Source organism: Apteryx mantelli, chromosome Z (assembly GCF_036417845.1).
Source record: "Apteryx mantelli isolate bAptMan1 chromosome Z, bAptMan1.hap1, whole genome shotgun sequence".
Classification (NCBI taxonomy): Eukaryota; Metazoa; Chordata; class Aves; order Apterygiformes; family Apterygidae; genus Apteryx; species Apteryx mantelli.
Genome location: NC_090020.1, coordinates 37,893,957 through 37,920,003, shown reverse-complemented (window position 1 = coordinate 37,920,003; position 26,047 = coordinate 37,893,957). Strand labels below are relative to the sequence as shown.

Genomic DNA, 26,047 nt, shown 5'->3' with positions numbered 1-26,047 from the left:
AAACTCACAGCATTGCATTTCAGTCTTTTTAAATCATTCCTGTAATTTCTGTGCAATTTCAGAGAAGTCCACTGTAGTTCTGTGGGTGGAATTTGGCCTAAATATTGCTTTTTCTTTAACACTCTGTAATGCAGATATGTACAAGGCTGCTATTCAGGCTATTTTATTGCATTGTCTAATGAAAATGCAAGACTAAATGTTATTTAGCTGGTACAGCAGTCAAACCTTAGATTGGTCTAAAAGAGATTGGAGGTTGAAGCCTTAGCGTTTCTGCAAACCATTACAAACTGCTTATGGCTAATTAAGAGCAAAGGCTGCATATTCTGTCCTTTAAACCAAAACTCACTGAAAGAATAGTGGTTGTGTGGAGCAATTATTTACTCGCTTTGTAGTCTTTGCCTAATATAAACTACCAGACATGGTGGTTTTCTTCAGGGAAAACTTAATGGCCATTTTATATGAGGTAGGAGCACAAAAGTGGAGAAAAGCAGCACTGTGATGCAAGGAAGCTTGTGTATTGCATAATATTTTTCTTTCAGGCGGCCCTGCTTAAAACAACGTAGTCCTGAAATACGTGACTGTTTTCATTCTTCTTAGTTTTTATATTAACAAAAAATAAATTCTTATAGGTGATCTTGTTCTGAGCAAAACACTTCTAAGCTCTTTCCCCCCCCCCCCCCCCCCCCGTAAATTTGCCACCTATAGATCTCTGCCTGCATCTGGCCTTATATTGACCTCCCTGTTTGCTGAAATCCTCAGTCAGGCATTAATCACTTCTTATCTGGACTATTGCTATTCCCTCTTTATAGTCTTCATAAATCCTTATTATCTAAACTTCAGGGGGACTAAAGTATTGTAGCCAGACAGTTCTCTCCATCCAGTAAATATCACTATATCAGCTTCATCTTCCAGAGTGTTCCTCAGCATTCTGCTTGGACTAAGTGACCTCAAAACAGCGTTTTTCGAAATGTTTCGCAAACAGATTCTAATTCGCTTTGTTAAACTGCTCTTCAACAGCTTATAACTTTGCTCTTCCATCTTGATCTTTTCTCTGTCTCTGTGCCATAATTTGAGCTCGCCATTAAGGCCTCATCTCAGCCAAAAGAGTCGTCGTCTGTCTTTCTCTCTCGGTGCCCAGCTGATTTTTTTTAAATCTCACATTTCTTTTTAGCATGGGTTGCTTGATTTTTGTGCAAATCCTTACATGATGCTGCTTTATACAGAATTGTATTTCAGAATTTGTCATTATGAGATTATAGAATGAGACAAGAAGATAATCCTGTACACTTTGAAAATTTCTTTTATCTCATAATGGAAAACTTCAGTGTTTGTGATTTCAGTATAGCTTTTGCTTACATGGGTCTCTTAGAAATGGTCCTTCTTGCATAGCATATATTCTTTTTAATCCCCCAAATTAAAAAGGGAGTTTACATTAATAAAATATATAAAATCTTTAGCTGCACGGTGAATTTGAAGATCTGTGAAGTTATAAACAGATACATTTTAAATGTATTTACTGGACTTATTTTCTGTGCCTTTAGACACAAAAATAAAAAAATGTTAGCAAGCAATTCTTATATAATTCTAGAAAGAAAGTTTTAAAATCCTTAGCTCAAAATTCTCTGGTACAAAGCTCAGTAAGTTGCAAGAAATCCTTTATAGAAGGAGACACGTATTCAAAGAAAGAAATTAAGTCATAATTCTTAATTTCAATGATAAAATCAGTTTCTTCTCTTTCTAATACAGAGGGTTTTGTGCCTAATTCCCCTCCAAGCTGAGTAAATGACCACTCCTCTGTTCATAAAGGCAGCAAAACCATGTAAGGCAATGGGAACGTGACATTTTAGGACAGACTGGAAGAAAAGCCTCAGCAGACATGTAGATGGTCAAAACCACCTCATACTGATGTTAACCCTTAAACCTACTCTCAGCATGTACGTTTAGGCAAACTTGCACCAGGAGGCTCCCTTTATAATGACTGGAAATGGATATCCATACTCTTTGAAAGATTTGCTTTCATTCTTTCTACTGGCCACACCTTGAATATCATACAAAAACATACAAGACCCGGACTTAAGTTTAGCTATTTTCTTTAAATTCTTGTCTGTGTCACAATGAGCTTAATTTATTAGGTGCAAGTTCTGTTTTTTTTCCTTTGTTAAATGTTGAACTGCAAACCGAAATAGCAATAACTGCACGACTACAGGCACTTTCCGCAGTTTTACTGCTCTGCTTGTGTGGAGTTTTACAGTAGGATCCTTCTTTTTACTTGATTAATTGAAGTGATCTTTTTTTAAAACATGGGATATGAATTACCCTCTGATTTACCTTGAAGAGCTATTCTGTATGGTCTAATTTAAAGTAATAAGGATGCTACAATCCAGGAAACTGTACTTATGAAACACCCTGACTTTTCAATGAGGTACAAAACATCACATGATGTATGAAAGCTGCCAGTAGAAAAGTGATAGAGAGAAATAGAAAACAGGGACAAGGTCAAGTCTGGACTATTTCAGAGACTTAGCAAATGACAGATGAATGTGATAGAGGTATGAAGGAAAAGATTCTTGGAAGTATTTTTTTTTTTATTTTTTATAATTAGAATAAGAGTCCTGAGTATCTTGTGGACACTCTTCAGCTACAGCTAGGCTGACAGCTTACATAACTTGTGTATTTGTTTTATATATGGCGAGGTCACCATAACTTCTTGTGTTCAAATTGTACTAAAGCAAATGGAGTGTAGCTGGCTGTTCATCATCTCACTTGTAACTCAGCCTCTCTCCATTGGAAGGCAGAAAGTTGGACATGAAGTATCTTGACAAAAAGAAAATATTATCAGAAATGAGAATTGGATGATTTCTCCGGAGATTCCACGGTATTCATTTAAATTAAAGCCAGTGCAGAGGGTCTGGTGACAAGACTTTGCATATTTAAGCACATCTTTTATGCAGACTTAGAAAGGATTTGAATAAGGGTCCGTGAATGCAGGTGAACTTCACCAGTAATTACCATTTAGTAATTTTAGAATTACCAACCTGGAAACATGCCAGTCTTTTCCATAAAACTTAACCTGGTTTACAGGCTTACTATTTTTTTTTTTCTTCTCTCTCAGTATGAAATTACCATGATTTCTAGATAAAGTGATGTGGAGTGAAGAAATCTACCCAAATATGGAAATAAAGAAAACTTTTTAATGCTGAGGGGGGAGAAAAAAGATGCATTGGCAAATTAGGAAGAAAAGGGATATGATTTCCCAGTTTACCTAAGAAACAGCATGGAACAGACTTGTGCGTGAGGTGACAACACAACTCAAACGAAGGCTCAAGAACCATTAGCTTAATGAAGCTTACTGACTAGCTCCTGAGCAATTGCTGAGCTATGTCTTCAGGCTTTCCAAACACCCATCTGATTTTAGAGTGAATTTATATGTGCTGGGAGTGTTAGTTAGGATCCTGTTTTGTCTCCAGTTCTAAGTCTTAAGCTGTTAAGCATCCATGGAAGTCTTTTACTGGCCAATGTCATCTTCTTGAGCCCAAGGATCATGCCCAATGCTCCCTGGTACTGAACAACAGAAAGTTCGACTCCCTGGCTGAAGCTGCCTTCCCCCTGTATGTAACTGGATGGCAGGAGGAGTGACCGCGTGTTGTACAGAGCCTCACAGTGGAGAGGGAGAGGAGAAAGGAGGGAAGACACAACTTCTCAGACACCTGCACTGGTCCAGCAGCTAGCAGGGGGGTTCCCTCTCCGTTTCAGCCCCAAGGAAGCTGGCCTGGTTAGCTTGGCACTGAAGGAGACTAGGCACCACTAATAAAACCAGCCACTCCATCATAGGTGGAGACGCAATTGCTTCTTAAACTGTTCTCAGTCTCAAAGGGTTTAGTCTGAACTGCATAAGCAGTTTTAAACCATTTGCATTGCACCGGGATGGTTAAGGAGGGCTCAGCCAGGTGGTGATGGCACCATCTGAGGGACAGGGACAGCTCAGAGCTTAAGGGGTAACTGGTTGCAACGGCCAAGAGCTAGACTGAAGATTTTTGGAATGGAAAAAAATTATTGTGCAGAGGAACACATGAAAAGTAGCAAATATAAGCTTAAACATGAATGTAGGTCAGGGTTTGCAATGAAGGTGCCTGATCTGCAAATAAAAGTCAGGGGAACCACTGTCTCTCTTGATCTCCCGCACAAATCTGTAGAGGTGATTTCCCCAAGCCATAAATATTCTCAAGTTTTCAACAACAAAAGAAATCATCCCACAGCAAGGTGTTTCAAGCCTAGTTTGTTAAAACTTTTCAAAGCTTTTTGCATCATTTGTGAAACTAGTTCTTTCCTGCTAAAAGTTTCAGTTCTGATTATATTGAACCTGACAAAAACAAAAAAAATAAAAATACTGGAAAACTCTTAACCATCTGTAATTCTGTTCTGCCCTTAGTGAAAGATTACATGGCATTAATAAGATGTGGCAGTAAATACCTAGTATATTTGAACATCCTTGATCCAGATGTAATCATCTGACACAGCAGGTTACTGCATCCTCTGTCAAACTGTGAGAATTGGTTGCTTATCATTAGAACCCCCCCCCAAGTGCCAAAAAAGGCATTTCAAAAATATTGTGTTCTAAATGGGAATTTAACATGTACAGATTCAAAACATTTAAAAATATTAATTATTAAAATAACTATTGAAAATCCCAAATACTCAATTCAAGCTGAGAGATGGGCAAAATACTCTGTAACCTGTCATTCTGTTCTATTTTTGTGCCAAAATTAAAAAAAAATGTAGACCACCCACGTGGCCAGTAACATTAATTAATGTTTATTACGTGAGGTATTGCTAAATGGTATGTTACAACAGACGTGAGCAAGCTCTTCCCTGAGCCCGAGCCAACTAAAAGCCATTTAATTGCCATTAGTATATCACAGAGCCCGAGCTAAGAAGCCCTGCTGTGAAGCAGTGTATATTATTTTAGGAAAGATGCCATGCTAATGTGACATGGCTTGTATTGCCTAAGAGTATAAAAGAACGAGGTTGTTTGTTAGCTAAAACCCATATAAACACAGCCATAATTACAGCAAAGGAATCAGGTTGCTCAGGCACCTTAACTGTATATCTCCAAAATGAAAATTTTCCGAAAGTATAGCCAGAACCCCACCTAAGAGCAAGATGAATTTTTGCTCGGTTCTGTATAAAGTCATGACAGCTGGTACATCAATAATTTAGAATTAACCTAAATATATACTAATTTCTTCAAAGGTAACCTACAATATTTCATTCCTTTTTAATTAGTTAGGCAAAATGTTGGAACCTTTGAGGAAGTGAGATTGCAAAACAAGTTAATCTGATGTTTTTCCCTCTATTGAAATAATTAAGACCAGGAAAAATTACCATAAATTCTATTTTGATAAAATGACGTTTTAAATTAAGATCAATTTGTAAATAATGGTTTTATATGTAAATTCTTAGAAAGCATACTCTCTGCCCAGAGAAATTGCTGTAATTTTTCAAAAGGTTTACACTTCAGATGCTAATATTACTCTGTGTGGAGCCTTATCATATGTAAATGCAAAGGTACTGGAATCAAGATGCTGGATGATGCAGATCTTCAAAATCTTGTATTAGGTTATTAGAGATTACCTTATTCTGTACCTACAAATAATGGATGCAAGAAGATGACAAAAAAAGGGACAGAGAGAGATTATTACAATATCTGTAATTAATATTTGGCAAAATAATTAGAAGATGCTGTTGTAATTTCCTGCATATATCATAAATGAAAACTCAACCAAAATAGTCTGTCTTAGCAGTCTGAGTAAAATGGACTAGTCCCAGTGCAAAGTAGACAAAAACTGGTTTATTGATTGGGGGTGGGTGGAAAACATACTGAAGTAAACCTACAGTCCCTGGAGTGTCCCTGAAGGCTACCAATCTCATTTCCCCATGATAATTTTCCTAGGAAACAGAGGTGATTTTGCACTTCTTTTTTTTTTTTTTTATAGTCATGGTATATCTAGCATAACAGCACTATATAATGCTCAGTGAGCAGGAGTTCAGGTAGTGAAATTTGGGCATAGATATATAACCACTTGCCCCAGACCAACTGGAAAACTGTCTGGGCAATAAAGCACCTTTAGAAAAAGCATGTGGAGTCATTCATATTTAGCACTATCAAATTATATTTTGGCATCAATCAAGTACAACTGTCATATTTAATAGAAAACTGGATAAAGTGAGCCTGTACTATTGAAAAGTAATGCCAGATGAAATGAAGATTTGTAGGAGTACAAAGCAACAAAAAGAGCCAAACAAAATAATCGATGTCATACAGGATCTGAAGGACTTCCCCATACCGAGAAGAGACTACATTTTCTCACAGGGGAAAACAGCTTGCAGTAGGCTCCCCCGAATTTGGCAGACAGCAGCTGAAGAGAGTGAGGTCATACCATGCCAGCATCCTGCAAGAAGAAAGAGAAGGGGCAATGTGAGCCTGTTGTTTTGCATGAGAAGGTCTTAAACCACAGTGACAGTGAGTTGAGACTCATGAGGGCATGGCCCCACCACAGTGCACAGGTCCCTTAGAGGTCCCCAGCCAAAGCAGTACTGGTGACAGCTGAAGGAGCCACGGATCCATGTCACTATGTAAGACACAGCAGATATACCAAAAGTATCTGAGGCACTTCATGCAGCTCTTCCCTTTCAAACACCTTGCCTTACAGCACATAACATGATGTGTTATTTTTGCTCCTCAGAGATTGAAAGTCATAAGTGCAATGCAACTACAGAGCTGTGTCCACAATAACCCTTATAAACTGTCGGTAAATGCTTTTCCTCAGAACAGGAGTTTCCCTACAGCTGTTAGCAGTGACCTTGAATATTGTACATTATTTTTATTGCTTCTTAGAGTCTGGATGTCCCATACATTCAGGAAGACATATTTGGTTTTGTGTCCCATAAAAATCTGACTTTCAAAAATTCAACTCTACTACTATTGGGTTTTGCTAGTGCTCTCTCTAGGACAGCCTGGACTATATTGGTTTGTGCTCCTCTCTCTTGGCAGCTGGGGAACCACAATATGTGCTCGTGTCTTCTTCCTTATGAGATATGGCTATTCCCAGAGTAAGAGCTTCTTTCTTAAGAAGCTTCATTTTCTGGCCTCTCAGTTTCCATGGGAAACTTGTCTTCTCAGTTGTTTCCACTCCATGTGGCTCTTTTATGAGATGTAACTTGGTTATAAATACTGCAGAAATTATGTTTTCACTTGTTGCAATTGTGATAAGCATCTGTGTTGTATGTTCCTCTTGACAGTCCTGTAGAAACTTAAAAACAAAAAAACAAAAAAACCCCAACAGCTTGACAAAAGCCTTATGAGACAAATAAATCAGTATTAAAAAGCAAGGAAACTTTTTCAGGGTATAACATAGTAAGTTAATATCTTTTTATATGTGTGTCTTTTTTATATATATATACATATATATACACACACACAAAGTTTTTTTTAATATACTGATCACGCTGTCACTTCTTCAGATTATATCTGTGCTTGTGAAACAAGTTTGCTTTATTTCTTCATGAGTAATTGAATATTTAAGAGCAAGTGTTTTAAACTTCGAGTGTTCTTGCTTTTCACATGTCACATGACATTGTTGCTGCTCTGCAGCTGAGTGAACACAAATCCTGAAATTTGGAGAAAAAAAACTTGAAGACCCACCCAGGGGTTTGACTTTCTCAGAAAGATAAAATTCAGGAATTTTAGAAAGGTATAAGAGCTAATCACGATTAGACGGATTTTTGTTCAGAATCATGTAGGCTTTGTCTAAAGCATCATTCTTAAAAAAATAATACAGCTACTGTCATGTTTAATTCCATTTAAAGATAATTTTCTCTGGCCAGACTTGGACAAAAGGGAAACACATGTGCGTTTTGTCTGACTCCTGAACAATATGGCCACCTTTGTCTAGTTTATTTAATTGCTTCCCTGCCAGGGACTGGGGGAAGTCTGTCTCTTTCCTGAACGGGTGTCCCGTGCCATTCAGAACACACCAAATGGTTTGAATTTACTCATCTGTAAATGTCCGTCCAACCCACAGCTATTGCCACTAAAGAGTTGCATGTGCTGTCTCCGCTGCGGCAGGCTCAATCTGCAGCCTGTTTAAAACTGGAGTGACTACCGAGGGCTGCTTGTAATAGACTCCTCGTGCACGTTTGTGCTACCAAACATCAGTCTCCTCCTCGCGTTGAGCTGAAATAAAGAGCCATAAGCATGGCTAGTGCTAATTTGTTTTTAAATGGGAGGGCATCTCACAGAAAGTCCCAGGTCTGGTCTTGCAGCTAAAGCGTGAAGAGGGTAAGACCAGCTGAGATTGGATATAATGTGGGGCAGGTTCTGAGCTATCTCCAAAAAACTGGCGAATGAGCGAATACATAAGCACAGAGAGAAGGCTGGCACAAAAGACAGCAGAAGGTGATTAGAGAGGGACAAGGCTGTGGGAGGGCACGGGAGGGACCACGTGCCACGCTGGTCGGCCCTTCCACCACAAGGGTGGGGCCAGCAGCCTCTGTTTCCTTCTTGTGGTGGTATCCCATAGAGGGTTAGTGGCAGACAAGGAGGTCCAGCCTTCTTCCCGGAAGGTCCCTGAAGCCCTCCCACAAGAATTTGTGGGCAGCTTGAACTAGGCTTAAGTTCACTCTGCTTGCAAGGGACGTGGGGTTGCAAGGTGGGAGCTCTGGGACCTTCGGGGCCTGAAGACCCAAATGCTGTGTAAGTGTAAAAAGCTTGAACCTGATGTTACTGAGAGAGGGATGCCCATGGAAGCACATACCCCCTACAGATGATGGAAAGTTTAATCAGTTAGTGCTTGAACAACAGTTGAAAATGCAAAGAACTACTGCAGCATGAATACAGAAAGCAATACAATTATCGTGAAGATGCAGCAAGAGCTGTAAAATAAAAGATTGCTGTTAACTTCACTGGACTTGGGAATGGTCCCATAAACAAACCTACTGGCTGTTATTGCAAGCTAACCCTTTCTGAATTTTAGGCTGATGGACATGCTTACTTACTAACATGGGCTTGAAAGTCTTGAGGTTTATTATAGAGCTATGTATTTACACCCACCATTGTTCTCCATTCTCTTGGCAGCTCTAAATAATTACAGAGTCTACAGTTTCTTTACCCCAAACATCTGCCAAATCGTGTGCTTGCTTGCGACATGATATGAGTCAGCACAATGAAACAGGTCAGTAGAACAGGATTTATCCTATGAATTTTTCTGAGAGGAGCATAAAGCAAAAAGTGCAGATTTATTGTGAAGGGAAATGGTTTGTGGTTTAGCGTGGCGTCCAGCATTGTAAGTGATAATTCTATTTTGTTTTGCAGTAGAACAGAAATAAATGTTTAGCATACAGTAAATGTTGAAATGGATGTATAAGGCTATGCTGATGTTTATTTCACTCACGTCAGAAAAATTAGCTTGTCCAGTAAATCTTACTAACCAATAAAGCAACACAATGACTGTCATTAATCATTTCCATTTTCTACACACATCTTGTAAAAAAGTTTATATATGTTTGAAATTAACCTTAAATGTATTGTTTTCTTTTCAAAACAGCATGTTTTACATGTTTTTTCAGTTCCAAAAGAAGAAAAAAGCAGAGCTGTTTTGCAACAGGTCTTCTCTTTTTCTGTTTTTGAACATCTTTTCAGCCCTGGTTTTTGGCAGGCATGAATGAGAGCACAACTATCTTGAAATCCTGCACACAAATATCTGTACTTATGGAGATCTTTTCAATATATGCACCAAGTTTTTACTATCCACGCTGTCTCTTCACCACAGTCTCACTCTTCCAGTGCCATACCTTAATAGAGGTTCCCTTCATACTCCCACCCCCTTATAGCTGTATTTGAGTAATAAGTGCTGAGGAAGATGTGACATGACCTGGGTGGGGAGAATGGCTGCGAGGGAATGATTTTTGGGTTAAGGGGAGCTGTGGGACAGAAACAGTCTTGTGTGGCTGTAGGGCAATGGTGTGGAGAAGGGAAAAGGCTGCTGTGATGGCCAGAGCCAGCAGAAAGTTGGAAGAGCTCAGGAACTGACAAGAGAGTACAGATATTTGTTGAGGCATTGTTCAATTTTAAAATGTCAGTGGTTGGCCACATCTTAAATGTTATGGGGACGTTTGTGTTTTGTTGAGGCTCTTCTTGGTCAGAAGAGTCTAAAGTCAAAGAAGTTAAGTCAAAGATGCATAACAGGGTCAACGCTTTTGGTAGCATCTTCAAAAATCAGTAAATATTTCACCAATATAACTATGTGGCAAATGATCCGACATACGGTTTGCTAGAATTACAGAGTGAATTCAGGCAGTGAAGTCTGCAAAAGGACTGCTGTCCTACTTTGAGTTTCATTTCCATGCAGTCTGAAAGGCAGAATGACTAGGGATCTTTCTTAGTTTTAGGGCAGAAAAAGGCACTTCAGTCTAGTACAGGAAAACTGGAAGACATACCGGTCAAAGCATTAGTAACCGCTATGATCAAAGTTGCAAACTTTGAACAACCAAGATCCAAAGCAAACGTTCAAGTCGTTAAGACTTTAGGTTGGGTGGATGCTGGGCTGCTCAGCAGCCCTTTGGGTTTTCTTTTTCGCCTACGGGCCAAGCAGGGCAGAGGAAGCCTGCAGCCCTGCAGTGTTGGGGGGAACAGTTCGGCTGATGGCGCAGCTTGTTTTTCACGGACATGCTAGAGCGGGAATGTTTTCCCTATTCCCACTGAAAGTGAGGAGGCTGTCAGTGGACTAACAGCTGCAGAGCATAATTAGTATTAGACTGAATCTCAAATGAGGTCATAATAATAAATATTGTAAACATTGTAAAGGACGTTTGATGGTTGTCTTTAACATCTGTAGCTCGCTTAGTATTTGTGGCAGTCATTGTCTGATGACACCAGAGAAGGATACATATTTTTATTAATAAAAATTGGTTTAGATTTGCTCTGCTTCTGTCTTTCTCCTTTCCTGTTCATATACTGGCTCTCTAGATCTTTTTTTCAAGTACGCTGCTATTCAGACCCTTTCTGTTAAAGCCCAGCTTCCCGCTAAGAAAATCTTATAGAGAGAGAGGGAGTAAGAGAGAGCACAATACAAGGCAGGCACTGTTTTGCAGTAAAATTTCTTAGATTTCTAGCATAACTATTTCTTTGCAGTAAATGTATGTTTTCCATCAGAGTTTGCTCTACCATGTGGCCTAATCTTCTTGATATTTTGCCTGACATATTATGAGCTCAAGCTACTATTTCTTTCCTTTGTACAAGCCAGTAATATAAATGCTGGAGCAAATGGTATAAACCCCAATGGAAAACACATATCTATTTCATTGCGATTATTGGTTGCCAATGGGAATAAACAGGTTTCTGTCTTTGAAGTGCTCATTAGCTTTTAAGAAAAAAATCAAAAAGAAAACTTTTCTAGCCTTACAAACCTACTGGGACCTGAAAACAAAATTTCATCTAGTTTTTTTGGGAGCCTCCGCTGACCTTGGCTTTGGCAAATTTTGTGAGCTGTACTTTAGCCCACACAGCTTTAGATGCTTGCAGTTAATTTAGAAAATATCCATTAGTGCTTGTGTCCAAACTGCAGAAGGGTGTTGGTTTGGAAAACAACTGCCTGAGCTTCCCCGATGAACTCTTCTATTAGATCATCCCTGTCGCCAGCTTTTCCTTACTATTCGAATGCTTACCTTTTCCTTGAGGTTGACCAAGAGAGTTTCTTGCTTGGACAAGACATCAATATTCTCCGAAAATCCTAGCCCTGCATGCAAGTGCAGTGTACTGCAGTAAGGGTAAATCTGCCGTTACCTGCCTCACTCTTGTGGTTTCCATTTTTTGAAAAAGCAACTAGCAAGACACGTTGGGTCAAATATTGTGATTATTACTCAATCTAAATTGCTATTGATGTTAAAAGGATGATTGTTCAAAAAAACACCAGAAAATCTGTCTGTTTTTTCCCAGAAGACAGTCACATCCTGCTAGTGGTCTTGTCTGAAGAATGCATTTCTAGAAGGAATTTTGAATGGACACTTTTAAGCATAGGTGCCTCAAAATACAAGCTGGTTTACAAAATGAAGAAAGAGCCTATGGATAAATAGCACATATCTGAAAAATGCAGAAAAATTTATTTGTTTTGACTGTAGTGCTATATCAAATTACATTTTCAAACAGATTTAAAAAGTCAGCAAGGATGATTGAAACTGCATTTAAATCTAAATTAAACTTTCATAGCCTAGGCTAAATAATAATTACAGTTCCTGAGTTGTTCACGGTTAAAATATGTATATGAACAACTTATTTGATCTGAGGGATTAGTACTGAAATATTCATGATGTGTTGGAAGCTCTTAAAGAATAGAACAGCTTTTTATGTATCAGCAGAACTGGTCAGAGAATTTCAGGTTTTTGTTGATATATAAAATGGCCATAGGTAGCACGACTATTGATACTCCAAGAATAAAGCCCCAGGAACCTTTGGACTCAGGTTTCTATCACTGCCATCTCTGCATCTTCAGGCTTACAGCTACCTTGCATTCTCAGTCTATATTCGACTCTCTCCTTATAAACAACTTTTTAAAATTGAAATTTCTATTATGGAGGATCATGACCACAGTCTTTCCTGCACTTCAACTACTATTTATGAACTTGTTTGAATTTCGTGCCCACTCCTTCTCCTGGCACAATCACTGGATGTTTTTTAGATATGAAAGCCTCATCTTTGCTGTGAAAATGACCTGCAGCTGGCAGATCTGTCAGCAGCTATTTCTTTTTTGACCTGCTGCCATCAACCGTTATTAAGAGGACCTCAGCAGTGAGCACTAAGGGAATGAGATCACTTTCATCAGTGATAAATGAAAGGAATGAGGTAGAATTTGCTTACCAGGTTTGAATCACATTTTTTTCAATAGTTCTGAATTTTTTTTTTCCTTCATTTTCAGATTTTGTGACCCAGCTCACTGTCAGCTCTGGGTCATCACAAAGCAGGAACCTTGGCTCTTTTATGTGCTTGTAAAATGAATAATGATGGCCAAGGATATTGTTTGTTGACTGAGCAACTTTATCTTTTACCTTCCACTTACGTTAAAGGAAGATTGTGTTACTCTTCGGAAAAATATTCAGCATTTTGCAGCATTCTTCTCTGTGCAAATAAGGCCACCCTATAACTTTTAAAAATCTTCATAAAATATAAGAAATATAATCATAAATGAGTATTTGCTTGCAATCCTTCATCAAGGGTATTTACCCTTGAACAAATAAAGTGGTTTCACGTGTAGCATAGTCTAGAATTTACATCTTTATTTGGAGCCAAAAACAGAATTGGAAGATCTCCTTGCAGAGAAATTTGAATTCAATGATAAAGTTTCTTTAGTCATGAAAGTAAGAAGCCCACAAAGAAAAAGTGGTACCACTATGCAGCAAAGATAGAGTTGAAAGGGAAGGCAAGAGAGGCTTAACCCAAAACTGACTCAATATTTTACCTTTCAGGAAAGAAGCTGAAGCTGAATTTAAGAGAAAAGGCAGGATGGCTAGAGGGCATAACAGAATGGAACTGGAAACTATGATGTCAAAGATGGAAGCAGAATTTCTCTAATGTTCCAAGTCTGCGGAACTTCATAATCTTCTTGCTGCATCATGACTCTCCTAGTCCTCTGCTTTTTGGGCTATAGAAACCTATTCTTGCTTACTACAAACAAAGTGATCACTGAATCTGTATCTTCCTTGCAAATACTCTTCTTGCAAAAAATCTCAATCCAGGGGATCTCTAAAAATTGTAGGTCTAAGGGTATCTTAAGGTCCTTGCATCTTTCCTGGACCTGTCCACAACTTTGGTCATATTTGCAATATTTGTTAAAAATGTTTTTATTTTAAGACACAGACATCAATGGGTAAGCAGAGGTAGATGCTGCCTTGTTAAATCAATTTTGAATGGTAAAAAAAACAGTAAAAAAACAAAAACAAAAAACAGTAAAATAGCAGCAGCAAACCTATTAGCGTTTCTCTGTCACTTTCTGAGGCCCCAACCCTGCAGCTAGAGCCTTCAGGCAATTGCTTTTTAAGTCTGAAGTACTGTTATAAGCAAGTTGTGCATTGATTTTTTAAAAGCCTGATCAAAGTCTATAGCATGGTAAGACATTCTCATCTTCTCTACTGGAATGTAGAGTTCCTTTCTTGAGTCACATTCACTTACAGTGAGCTTGATAACATGACAATCATGACGACATGATTCAACAGCAGGTGGAGAGGCTTAACATGTATCTAGATTCATGTTGTGTTATTTCTCTACATATAAAGCTAAACCCCTGGATGAGAATAAGCTTCAAGATTAAGTTGGGTTTGCTGTGCCACCCAGAGGATGGTATAAGGTTCACTTTGTTTGCATATATCTTCTTTACCTTACTAAATTAAAATGAGAAATAAATATATTTCTCTCTAGTTTAGCAACTACAGGAGTTTTGCTGAATTACTCAAAAAATAAACATACTTCATTTTTCTGGACAGTGTGAAGAATGGAAAGTTGCAGCCCCAAAGTTGATTATTACAGAAAACTTTGTGAATAAGATAATAGAGAATACAGTGAATTTTTAATCTAAACTCCTTAAGGATACTACAGCAACAGATATTTCTTAAGTAAACTGAGGGCCTTCTGTTGTCAGGGTCTGATCTAATAGTCATTGGAATCAACAGGATTTCCAGTATCATTCAGGCAACATCAGTAGGGAAAAAAAAGGGCATGATGTGGTCAAATCTGAGAAGTTCTGAACAGTTAAATGCACATATCCAGGATAAAATTCACTGTTAGCTGGTCTCAAATTTAACCTCATTAGGCCAAATGCTGCATTTAGCTGTAACTCTAACAGAGAACTAAGTGTAACCTAGAGTCTCTGTTATAATGTTTATTGTTACTTCACTGTAATTCAGTTTTCAGCCTTTCTTCTTTTCAAATGTCTTTAAAACTAGAGTGCTTTTCAATATACGTGCTTAAAAAAAAAAGAATGTATAGTATTTGATGAGGTTGAAAATGTTATGGACCATCTACTGTTAAAAAAAATTCTTTCTCTTGAGCCAGTCAGTTTCATAACAATATTTTAGTTGTATAAAGAAAATATTTTCTGTTGCAGAATTAGAAATAAAATAAAAATATGAATATGAAGTCCACCTGTTCCCCAGCAGATAAGAATCCATAATTAAAGGTGCAACTTGCTTTCCCTGTCTACCTACATCATGTTTCCTTAATAAAAAGAAATTCAAAAAACAGAGATGTGAAAAAACAAAACTCAGCCTGGCCAGCCCTCAGTTCTGTGTTGCACATGGGATCCCTCTTTATGGCTAACTTTCATACATACCCTCCACAACAGTTAATCATAACCCTGTGATCACTCTGTAGGTCCAAAGAGAATGCCATTTTTTCTATACAGCCTAATTTGTCTATAAAAACAAATTAAGATTTTGGGTGATTATTGCACTTCCACATCTTTTTTGCACACAGTAAAAGTAACACGCTTCAGTAGTCCTCTTACAACAACAAAATTCAAATTTATACATGTTAATGTCTGGCTGAGTCATGCCCTCTTGGCCATTAGGCTGACCTGCGTAAAGATATGCCAAAAACAGGTTGCACTGAAATCTTTGCTGCTTTTTGAGCTGCTGCTGCTGCCGCTTTTCCTGCTGGACTCCTGCAAGGAACTGCTGATGTCAAGGCCAAGCTGCTAAGCCCAGCAGAGTGTATTAATTCTGGTTGGTCTCTGCGTGCATGGTATCTTAGCTAACATTAGGGTGTTTGATTGGAAGTAGTCGTCCACTGGTTTAATATAATATAAGCTACAGTTTCTGAGCATTAATGTTTGCACTACTGTTAGACACAGATATCACTTGTTATCCAGTAGCATGTTATAGATACACTGATTTCACTACCGTAATTGCTTGCTGTTTTACCTACACTGTTAACTGTGAGATGTCCTCAGCCTGGCAAGAATTGTCATCAAATAGCCATAATATTTTGCTCGTAACTTATGGTGCCATTTGTAGAACTGCTCAGTTTCATGTCTCTGGTTGCATGGCATGCACTATGGCTGAAAGCCTTGCCAAATGAAATGACTGATAAAACTTTCCTTGCTTCAGTAGATTGCAGAAGGGCATTTTTAAAGGGTTTTTCAATTTTTTAATTAGATAGTAATATTTCATACTAAATTAAATAATTATATAAAATGATTTCAGGCATTTAGCTAAATGGAATACCTCTCCTGGATTGAGAGCAAGGAAACTTATTGTCCTGGGCAACTTTAGTACCTGTATGAACACTGACTCCTCAGAAAAGGCTCAAAACGTCATGGTTTCAGTAAGTAGCAACAAAGGAGCTAATGAAGGTCATTATGGACCCTGCATGTTTAGTGGGTCATGCTCTGGATCTTCCTCTTGACACTGCTTGGGATATAGCGGAAGAGCGGTATACAGAATCCACATTCTGTATGAATTCAGGTTAGAAATCACCCTGAGTCATTATGGTTAAGGATTTCCTTGTTATAGTCTAGACTGGTTGCTGATCCAGACTGGCTATAAATAGCTCTGAAGAAGAGTTGTTTTGCAGCCTATTAAATCATTGTTAAACCGATGTGTTCTCAGCTACCGGTGCGATGCTGTCTGGCGATCCTTTTCAAGACTTAGCATAGCAATGTCCTAAAGTAAGTATCACAGGAGATAACTAGAGTGTCAGGGACAAAGACACTGGTAAAGACTGTTTTATGCCATGACTGTTCAAGAAAAAACATATGAGCTTTTTTTTCCGTGACATCTGTAACATCTCAGTCAGTGACTAGTTCCAAGTAATTGTCTACTTTGGGGGCTGGCTGAGTGTTTCATGATGAGGAATTTTTGTTATACTTGGATAAACTCACTAAAACTCAGACTTGAGTTTTGGCTTGCAAAGAAAAAGGCTGGCTTCAGAAAGGACAAATTTTTTTTGGCTTGAGTTTTGGTCAACAGTATCTCTTGGTGAGACTCTAGAAGCATTGGGGGAGTTTCAAACTGAGATATGTGTCAAAAACACAAGTTGCTTTTGATCAATGAAATTGTTGGGGGGGAGAGCAAAATACCACTTTCTTTGTACTTAGAACTGGTGAAATCTAGCTTAAGACCTCATTTCTTTTTGCACTGATAAATTTTCTAATTACCAACTTGCTATCAAATGTTCCTTCTGGGACAGCAGATGCAGTCAGAGCAAAAAAAATCTAAATCCTGGTTATTCTCATGTGTTATGGTTCTGTATGGCATAAAACCTCATTGATCTTTAATGTTTGGTTGCCACCTAACAATAAATGAGAATCCATTCTGAAAATCAGATTAGCTCCACAAGTTACTGTTATTATCTGAACTAAGGGGGTTATAACTATAGCCCTTCATGACAGAGACAAATCCAGCTTGGAGTAGATCTTTCTACTTATTTATTGCTAAAGAACAATCTTCTGTGTCTTTTACTCCTGTTTTCAAAGCAATGGGTGAGGGTGATTAAAAAAAACCAACACAGTTGTGTCTATCACTCAGCTTTACATTTTCATTTCACTAGGTGCAATACCAAGAGACACCTTGTCTCTCTTGTTCAGGGCATGTATGCAGGTAAGTTCACAGCAAATTAAATTACGCAGAAGAAAAGATACCCTTGTAAAAACTAGTCAGAAGAGCTGAGGGAGTTCTGCCTTTTATTAGGAGGGTTTGTAACTGGAGTCTCTGCCCCCATGTTCAGCTGGTAGGGTTACAGGGGCTCTTAAAAATGTTTTCAGAGAAAGCAAACTTTTGCCCTTCCAGTTCGTTTCCAGATGTAATACAAAGTTTAGGGTCTGGGTTTTCCTTTTTTTTCCTTTTTTTTTTTAAACTTGTGTCTCTTTAAGTTTCTTGGTTCCTTCAACCAATCTTCTCTCAGAAGATGGCTACTGTGGCAGCTGAGAGAACCTTAAGTAGTCAAGCTAATGTTCACTGCTTTATTCACGAGAAACTGGAAGCAAAATCTTTTCAAATGAAGGGTTTTTCCTAATTAAACATCCTAGCCGGGGTTGCTGGAGTGTTTTGTGAAGATGCTAATCAGTATATGCGAAATCCATACCGAATTTTTGTTTTTCATAAAAGGAGCTCCAATTCAGCTATCATAAATTGTCATCTTTACTGGGGAAATCCTGGCAGGCTTGGCAGGATCCCCGGTGTGCCTCTTGTCTGGGTCACAAATAAACGATCACTGTCCTGTCTGTGCCATGCCTCCAGTGAGATTAATGGGCCTAGTCCTTTGACATAAGTTTTCTAGTTTAACACTCAGGGGTTCTCCAGCCCTTTCTGCCTGCAGTTCGATGGGGTTGCCTGCAGACACTTCCACCACTGCATGAGAGGGTTTCCCATTAAGCATCCTTTCCAGCTTCTATCTTTTTTGTTACACCTGTACCTTTTTGGAGCAAATTCTGGTTCTAGTGCATTGTCCTTGCCTCTCATTTGTTTGGCATCTTCTCATATTGGGTCTGCTTGTTACAGTCATTATTAGAATTTTTCTCATGCTTTTCCTACAAGGACTGTTGGTTTTTTTCTGTGTTTTCCTTCCTGCTCATGTCTTATACTACCCAGGGAGCCCTCTTCTCTTTGTCAAAGATAAATCTCCATCTGACTCTTCTCCCTTTCCAGCCTTATCTTTCAATTTCTTGCCTGATATTTTCCCTCTCATTACTCCCAGGAAGCCTCAAGACATCCTTATTAATTATCCAACACATTTATCAGTTGAGGAGGGGGAACCCAGATGTGGTGTTTGCATGCAGGCGTATCTACGTGCAATATGGACGTGCCTTTCACCGAGGGCCTTTGGGTTTGTCCATACGCTCGGGCAGTGTTCCCAAATTCCTCCGTGAATCAGAGGAACGCAGAGCGTGGCTCTCTGCTCTCGCAGCCTCCTGGGAGCTGCATTGCAAGCCTATGACCTCGGTGTCCCTCGGTCTCCCTCACCCTCATGCCCATAATCCATAGATCCTCTCGACCTATTGAAAATTCCCTTACATGCTCAAAGGTAAAAGATCCCGTTCCTTCCTCTCGACTGCAGTGTTGTGGAGGATGCTCTGTGTGTGTGTGTGTGTGTGTATCAGTATGGTATGTAGGGTCCAGGCACTTTTCACAGTCACTTACTGAACCTATTGAAAGTATTGTATTTGGGGGTGTGCCTGGGGGAGAGTATTCATGATCTCATCAGATTTTAAATTTTTCCTAGTATCCTTGTTTTTGTTGCACTGTGTCTAAGACAAGCTTCAAATACTGTACACCCAGAACAAAACTGGACATTGAGTTCACTCTATCTTTTTTGGCACAAAGTCAATAACTTGTTATAGTAATTGACTGAAGGGGAAAAATGGCAATTCCCACAAACATCTTTGAATGCGGTAGAGCCATACATCTGGACTGCTTCTGGCACCCCACGGCTGGAATCCTCAGTTCGTACTCGGAAAAATAAAAAACTTCTTGGTGGGCCTCTCCTCAGCATGCAAACATACACTTCATGTTCACTGCTGACTCTTGGGACTTTATATGGGTATCGGTTAAATGAAAACTGAATCTTTTTCATATATCAGCGCCAGTTCACATCACCTAAAGGTGATTAATGTCAAAATTCATTGTCATCAAACAAGAAGCAAAAACACCGTGTAAAGCAGACCTACTTTGGTAAGGGCAATTGAAATAATACTCTCCAAAGTAAAATAACTTCATATCTGATTTAAGCAAGCATTCCTTTTGAAACAAATAAGATGTGAAAAAAAAACCAAACCCAAAACAAAAAAAACAAACCATGGTTCTCTTACTTTGGTTGGTTTTGAAAGGACACTGCAAATACCAGAATTCACTTGTATGTTAATATGTGAAAGTGGCTGATCTAAGAGCATATTATAACCCATTCTTGTCACTTGCTTTCATAAACCTGAGAACTACAATTTTGAGACAACTGTGGTGAGAAATAATGCAAAACTAGCTCTTAGGCAGTAGCAGTGAATGAAATGAATGATGTTCTCACGGGAAAGGGAGGAGAAAAATCTTCCAGAACTGAAATTTAATTAATGGGACACTGAGATAAGATATATACTGGTTCAGTATATCTGACTGTAGTTAACCCACTGTAAAAAAAAACCCACAAACTTCTTCAGAAGCCATCAGACTCTTACTAGGTGCCCAAGTATTTAGAAGTATGGAAATGCAATGTGTGCATACAAGTAATCTTGTTTATAGTCTCAGTCTTGACTATATCTTGCTTTTTTTTTGTTGATCTTTTTTGGTTAATAAAACTATTTTGTCTCTTTCCTGCAGTATTACTTTCCTAATTTTTCTCCCATGGATTGCCTGGGCTTTCTGATAGGCAAAATTAGTGCTTGATCCATCAGCTATTGAAGCTAATGAAACATTCTACTATTTACATGGTTATACAGACACAAAACAATCTTTTCTGCCAGGCTAATACAGATTTCCAATGGTGTGCATAATACCTGTTATTTTATTTATAACTATTGGCAATGTAATTTTCTGTTTTAGTCCCCTGGCTTTCTGATGCTGATATTAGTTAATTTTTTGCTTTAAAGAATCTTTTAAAATTTTCTTAGACCTGATAGTTTCCAAAATTTCAGTCTTGCATTGTCCTTGGCAGAATGTATTTTCTGTTGTGTTTTCTTGATAGGGTGGGATTTCCATGATTTTTTTAAAGATACTGTTTGGCTTTTTTTTTCACCCTGTGCTTGAAGTTATGCATTCCTTCTGAGATATTTTTAAGAAGCCTCCTTGCTGAGCTGAGTGATTGTATTTACTGAATTTTTGATGCCATATTGTGGGTTTTTTAGCTCTATCTTTCAAGTATGCTCTCCTTATCACAAAGCTAGTTTTTGGTATTCTTTCTTTCCTCCAGACTGTTGTACTTATTTATATTGTGGGCACTTTTAGAAGATATTCACTGTGATCTTACTGTGCTAGTGTTCAGTGCTGTGATGCCACACGAACCTGCACTTCTGTAATAAAACATCTATTACAGTATCCCACTAATTTTGTCATATCTCTACAACAAAAAAAAGTCAAACATCTCTTATTGCCACGTGCTCTAGTGTTCCAGCTTCACATGCAGTTATAAGCTTCTGTCTGCTCTTAGGTTTTCATGCAGGCTGCATCTGATTTCTGCTTGCTAGCGAATGCATGCCCACATTGCAGCCATGGGTAGTGCAAGCAGAGAGCACACCTCTGCCCACGCTAAAGGGTATCAAATGCGCGCCGTTGGCAGAACCCGTTCTTAAATGCTTTCTTTAATCATCATGGTGCTGGGCACTGTGATGGAGATGCTCCAGCTCATTTCCAGGGAATGCAAAGGTGAAATGTGGAAACAGCTCAGCTGAGTACAGCCTTGCTAAGCAGTGGCTGAGCCACCACTCGTAGCTGGAGGGGGAGAGAAACAAGATTAGGAGGAGATAGAGGGAAAGCATAAATGCCAAGGAAAACAAAAAGATGGCAATGCGGAGATGGTGCTTGCAGAGCGTGAGCACCTGACCTCTCTAGCAAAATGTCTCGCCTCCCTCCAGTGGGCGGCTCATGAAAATAAGCTTGTACTGTATTAGCAAAATTTTGTCTCTGATCTTGATTGCATAACCCTAAGGTTGGGACAACCAGAATAATATTTGCTAATAAAACTTAATTTGGGTTCCTTCTGCATGAGCATCGTGATGCAGTATGTAATGCTGTCATTACCAGAAAAGGTAATGATAACAGTGATCATGGTGTTTTTGGAGGCAGACATTTGGTGAGCTCATTATATTTGCTTTTGATTAGATTAGATTTGGTGAGATCATTAGAGAAAAAGGTGGGGGGTTTTTGTAGCAAATTTTGCGCTCTCTGCGGAACTGTGCTCTGACTATTTATTTAAAATTACTATTTACTATATCATGAGATAAGCTTTTAAAAGTTCCTTCTGGTTGTTTACTGGCTATTAAATTGAGAGAGATATTTGCCAAAATGTACCCACCTGTTCCATAAACACTTGAAATTTAGGGCCGTTTTGAAAAATCAGGTCTTAGAGCTGTCACAGGTTAACAAAATGGCCATAGGGATAAGTATAATTCATTGGTTTATGGATACAAAATCCCCTGAAGAGAATAACAAATCACCATAATGTTTCCTAATTCTGAATCTGAAAGATATGAAAAATCATCGGGAGGCAGAGAATATCCTATCAAGTACACCTTGGGGAAGTTTACACGCCGTTTATTCCTGCTAATACAGGATATACCTCACTCAGGGTGCTCAGAACTCTTGTTATTCTTGTTACTTTTGCTCTAACAGCAGAATATGGAAAATAAAATAGCGCTTTAAGTGCTAAACGTTTTTTCCCACTATTCTGTTGGAGATAACAAAATCGCTCATATGTCTAAGTGTTTTTGCTTTTGGATAATGTTGATTTTAGAAAAAGAAATGGTGTATTGTCCTGGGATACAATGTACTGATACTGTCTTATATCACTGGGTCATTTTGGAATACATTTCCTATGAAAACACAAGATAAATATGTTGCATAGTTAGCTGTTACGCTTACAAAAGTTTGAAAGTCATGAGAGTTTTCTTGTCTGGGTTTGGGACCAAATTCTATGTCACAAATTTCCATAAGGATTGCTGGATACCTTCTTTTAAGTCCTGAACAGTTGTGCTTTTTTTTAAAGCCAAAGAAACCAATTCTTTTTAAGAACTTTTGCTTCTAATGTGCTGTTGATGAAGAAAAGCAAGAGAAAATACTGAAAAGCAACTGAACTGTGCTGAAAGGGCCTCCTGTTGAACAGAATCGTTCATCAATTCCAACAGTAGCAGAAAGTAAATGGAAACGTGACCTGAATCAGCAGCTGAAGAAAGAGCAGAAGTTAAGCCTGTTAGAATTGCTTCTGTCAGATATTTGGCATAGTTTGGCCCTTATATTATATGTCTAAAATGCTGTAGGTATGTTCTCAAAATAATAATAATAATAAAGCTGTAGTAGACATTAAAGCAATTCTTCTTGAAGAAGCAACAGAAGTTTAATAGAAACCATCTGTTAAGATGCTCAGACTCAAGAGGCCATTGTTTTAGCTGGCTATTTTGATCTTTTTCTGTGATTTCTTTTTTTAACAACAAATTCTCTGCAAAAATACTCTATTTAAATAAGCTCTAAATAAGCATTCCTATATCTTCCCCTCTTAGGGAAGAAAAACATTCCACCACACTGTAGTTTTATTTACTTTATAATTGCTTATATGGCATCTCATTCATGGCAATAACCTCCTCTTGGAACCATTTGCTATCTTATATTTAATGAATTCTTATGCTAAAGCTTTCTTGTAAGCTTCACAGTAAGTTGAAGTAGGTAATTAATATCTCATAATAGTCAGCTTTTTCTTCCTTCTTCTTTTACACTGAGCTATACCATCTGCTCTGTACGATGTACGTGGGAATGAGATACAGTCAGAAGTCAGTAATGTGAGAGCCTGTCTCTGCAATGCTTGATAAATAAAATGTTTTCATCAAAGAAAAGCATTAGTAAAGCAACTCTTATACTTTCACCACACACTTAGCTTTGTACTTTGCTTCATTTAGAGGGAGTCTCTGTACATAGCACTGCAATGTTAAGATAGAGTCCTCTGAGACAGCAGAACTGAAGCCAGCTAGTTTAAAGCTAGCAACAGGGTTGGATAAGCTAGAAAATTTAGCACAGGTAAAATGCCAGAATATTTTCTTTTTCTACGCAAGTTTTGCATTTGGGCCATTTTGCACGAGGCAATTTTGTCCTGCCCTGACTCCTAGCAATGCCAGAACAGGCTGATGTAAAGCTGATCCTGGTAGGTCTACACGAGCCACAGTCATGGCAGTATAGAAGTACCTAGGCAGTAAATCAAACTGTGGATAAGGAAGTGGTCCTAGCGACTGAGGAGCTTGGATAATAGCATGTTCTTTGTCTACACTTAGCTTTGAAAATAGGACAGGAAGTTATTCTTTATTGCAAAACATTATTTATGCTCCTGCATCCACAACAGTGCCTCCATTTTAAGATACTGCTGTTTAAAGCAGGCTCTAATCTGATATCAAAAATAACATTCACAGCAAAAACTAATGTTTTATAGATCATCAGTAACCTAGATGTTGTGTTTGGGGTGACATGCAATATATGTATGTCATTTCTAGTTCATGTTAGTGTATCCTGATTTTTGTGTAGGTAGATGGTGAAATTCTTGCAAAGTTCACTTGAGTAAATATGTAGCAGTAGAGCTCCCTCTAGCAGAGTTTAGTTCTTCACATTCATTTTATCTGTGTGTCCCCTGAAATGGTTGTACAACTGCTTTTCTTTTCGTTTTCTTAAAAAGTGGTGTTTCACATAGGTGTTTTTTTCAGCAGCCAGGACTATGTATTCTGGGCATCAAATTTATTTGGAAAGATATCTATGTGATATGGGCATATTATTTTCATCATAGATCTGAAAGAGGAGGAAAAAAATATTTCTGTCTTGAAAAGATGTGAAAAGATGTCCGAAAATCACTTCAAAATTGCAGTCACCTGTACCCTTTAGTAAACGTATCACGCCTGCTCAAAAAAGGTGGCAACTACAATATTACCACTAAAAAAGTCAGATAGTTCTTTTTGGAATTGGTAAATTGGTAACCGGTAAATTGGGAAGGTATGTTAATTTGAGAAAAGTGTGTTCATTTTTTTTCTATAAAAGCTGGTCTTATATAAAACTAAATAGATTTAACAAAATAATAAATTCATTTTTACTAAGCTGAAACTGCATTACTCTCACCATGAAGCTTGATTGTAGCACCCCTTTCATTAAGTGATATCAGTTTTGCTCTTTTAATAAGCTTTTTACTTATCTTGTTTATATGTATCCTTTTTATTATTTATATTGATTAAAATATATTTGGTATGAAGCAGCAATTTTTTTTACAATTGCTACTTGTTTGCTGCTGTATTTTATTTCATGTATAACAAAAATACATATTTATTTTCTTAATGAGACACATTTCTAAGGATATCTTCTATTGAAGGTGTAAAAAGAAATCAAACAAATAATAAAAGGGTGATAAAGGCATCATGAACACCAAAGTCATCCTAAAGCTCTGAGGAATAGAAACTGAATATTATCATTAATATGTGACGGCCTCCACTGTGAACTATAAAGTCGCATAGCTCATGTTTGAACATGAAATCAGAAGACAGGATTTTTTTTCTTCAAGTTCAAGCCCCAGAAGGCCTAGAGCTTTAGTACCTACTGTTTGTCTACTGTGATTGGCATATTTATCTGTCGAAAAATAACAATGGCATTTGTTTTTGTTAAACAGCGTAAACTACTGATAGATGTTAGGGAATCAAACAGTGTAAATTACTGATAGGCATTATGAATTTTAAATCAGTCATTTAAAAGATAAAACTGGGCTTCATGTTATTTGGATCAGTTATTTAATGGGTGCTTCTTCTTTAATACGAACGCTGCTTTAGAAGAGAATTTGCAGAAGTTTGCCTAGTGAAATGCCTTAAAATATTGTGCCTGTTGCAAAGCTCTGGAGGTTCCCAAAACAGGACCAAAACTTCAGCAGGCTTTGAGCTGAAAGCTGGTATGTCAGCGAGCCACTGCAGGAACCTGGCAGTTTGCATAACCATTAAAGGGAAAATGATGTTCTCTCTCTTTTTTTTTCCCTTTCTCCTTTTTAAGGTGTCTCCTCATTCATTCATCAGCTTTGCTCATATTTATGAATCACAGCTTGCAACAGAAGAGACACTTGGTTTGGCGTACTGGCAAGTATTCAAGAAAGGAGGAAAAGTAGGGAAAAATTACAATGTGTTAATATGGGCAAAGTGACACTTTCCTGCCAGGAAGACCTGAACTGTACTTTAGTGCTGATTCAATAAATGCAGCTGATCTTCCATGTACTAAGAACTGGGCAGTTTGCTACAAAATGGTTTGCAGTGCAGAAAAAGTGTGTGGGGGGGGTAGGTGGATTTTACAGTCTAAGTATGTT

The 26,047-nt window shown here is 38.1% G+C and overlaps 1 long non-coding RNA gene across 1 annotated transcript in view; it reads right to left on the bottom strand.

The window, feature by feature from the left end:
• Window positions 1–5,852: 5,852 nt before the first annotated feature.
• The window catches only part of LOC136995352 (uncharacterized), a 30,917-nt gene continuing 10,722 nt past the window's right edge, over window positions 5,853–26,047 (bottom strand). Inside the window, exon 3 of the long non-coding RNA XR_010886937.1 lies at window positions 5,853–6,449. This is a non-coding gene — a long non-coding RNA (uncharacterized lncRNA). The remainder of the gene's footprint in view (window positions 6,450–26,047) is intronic.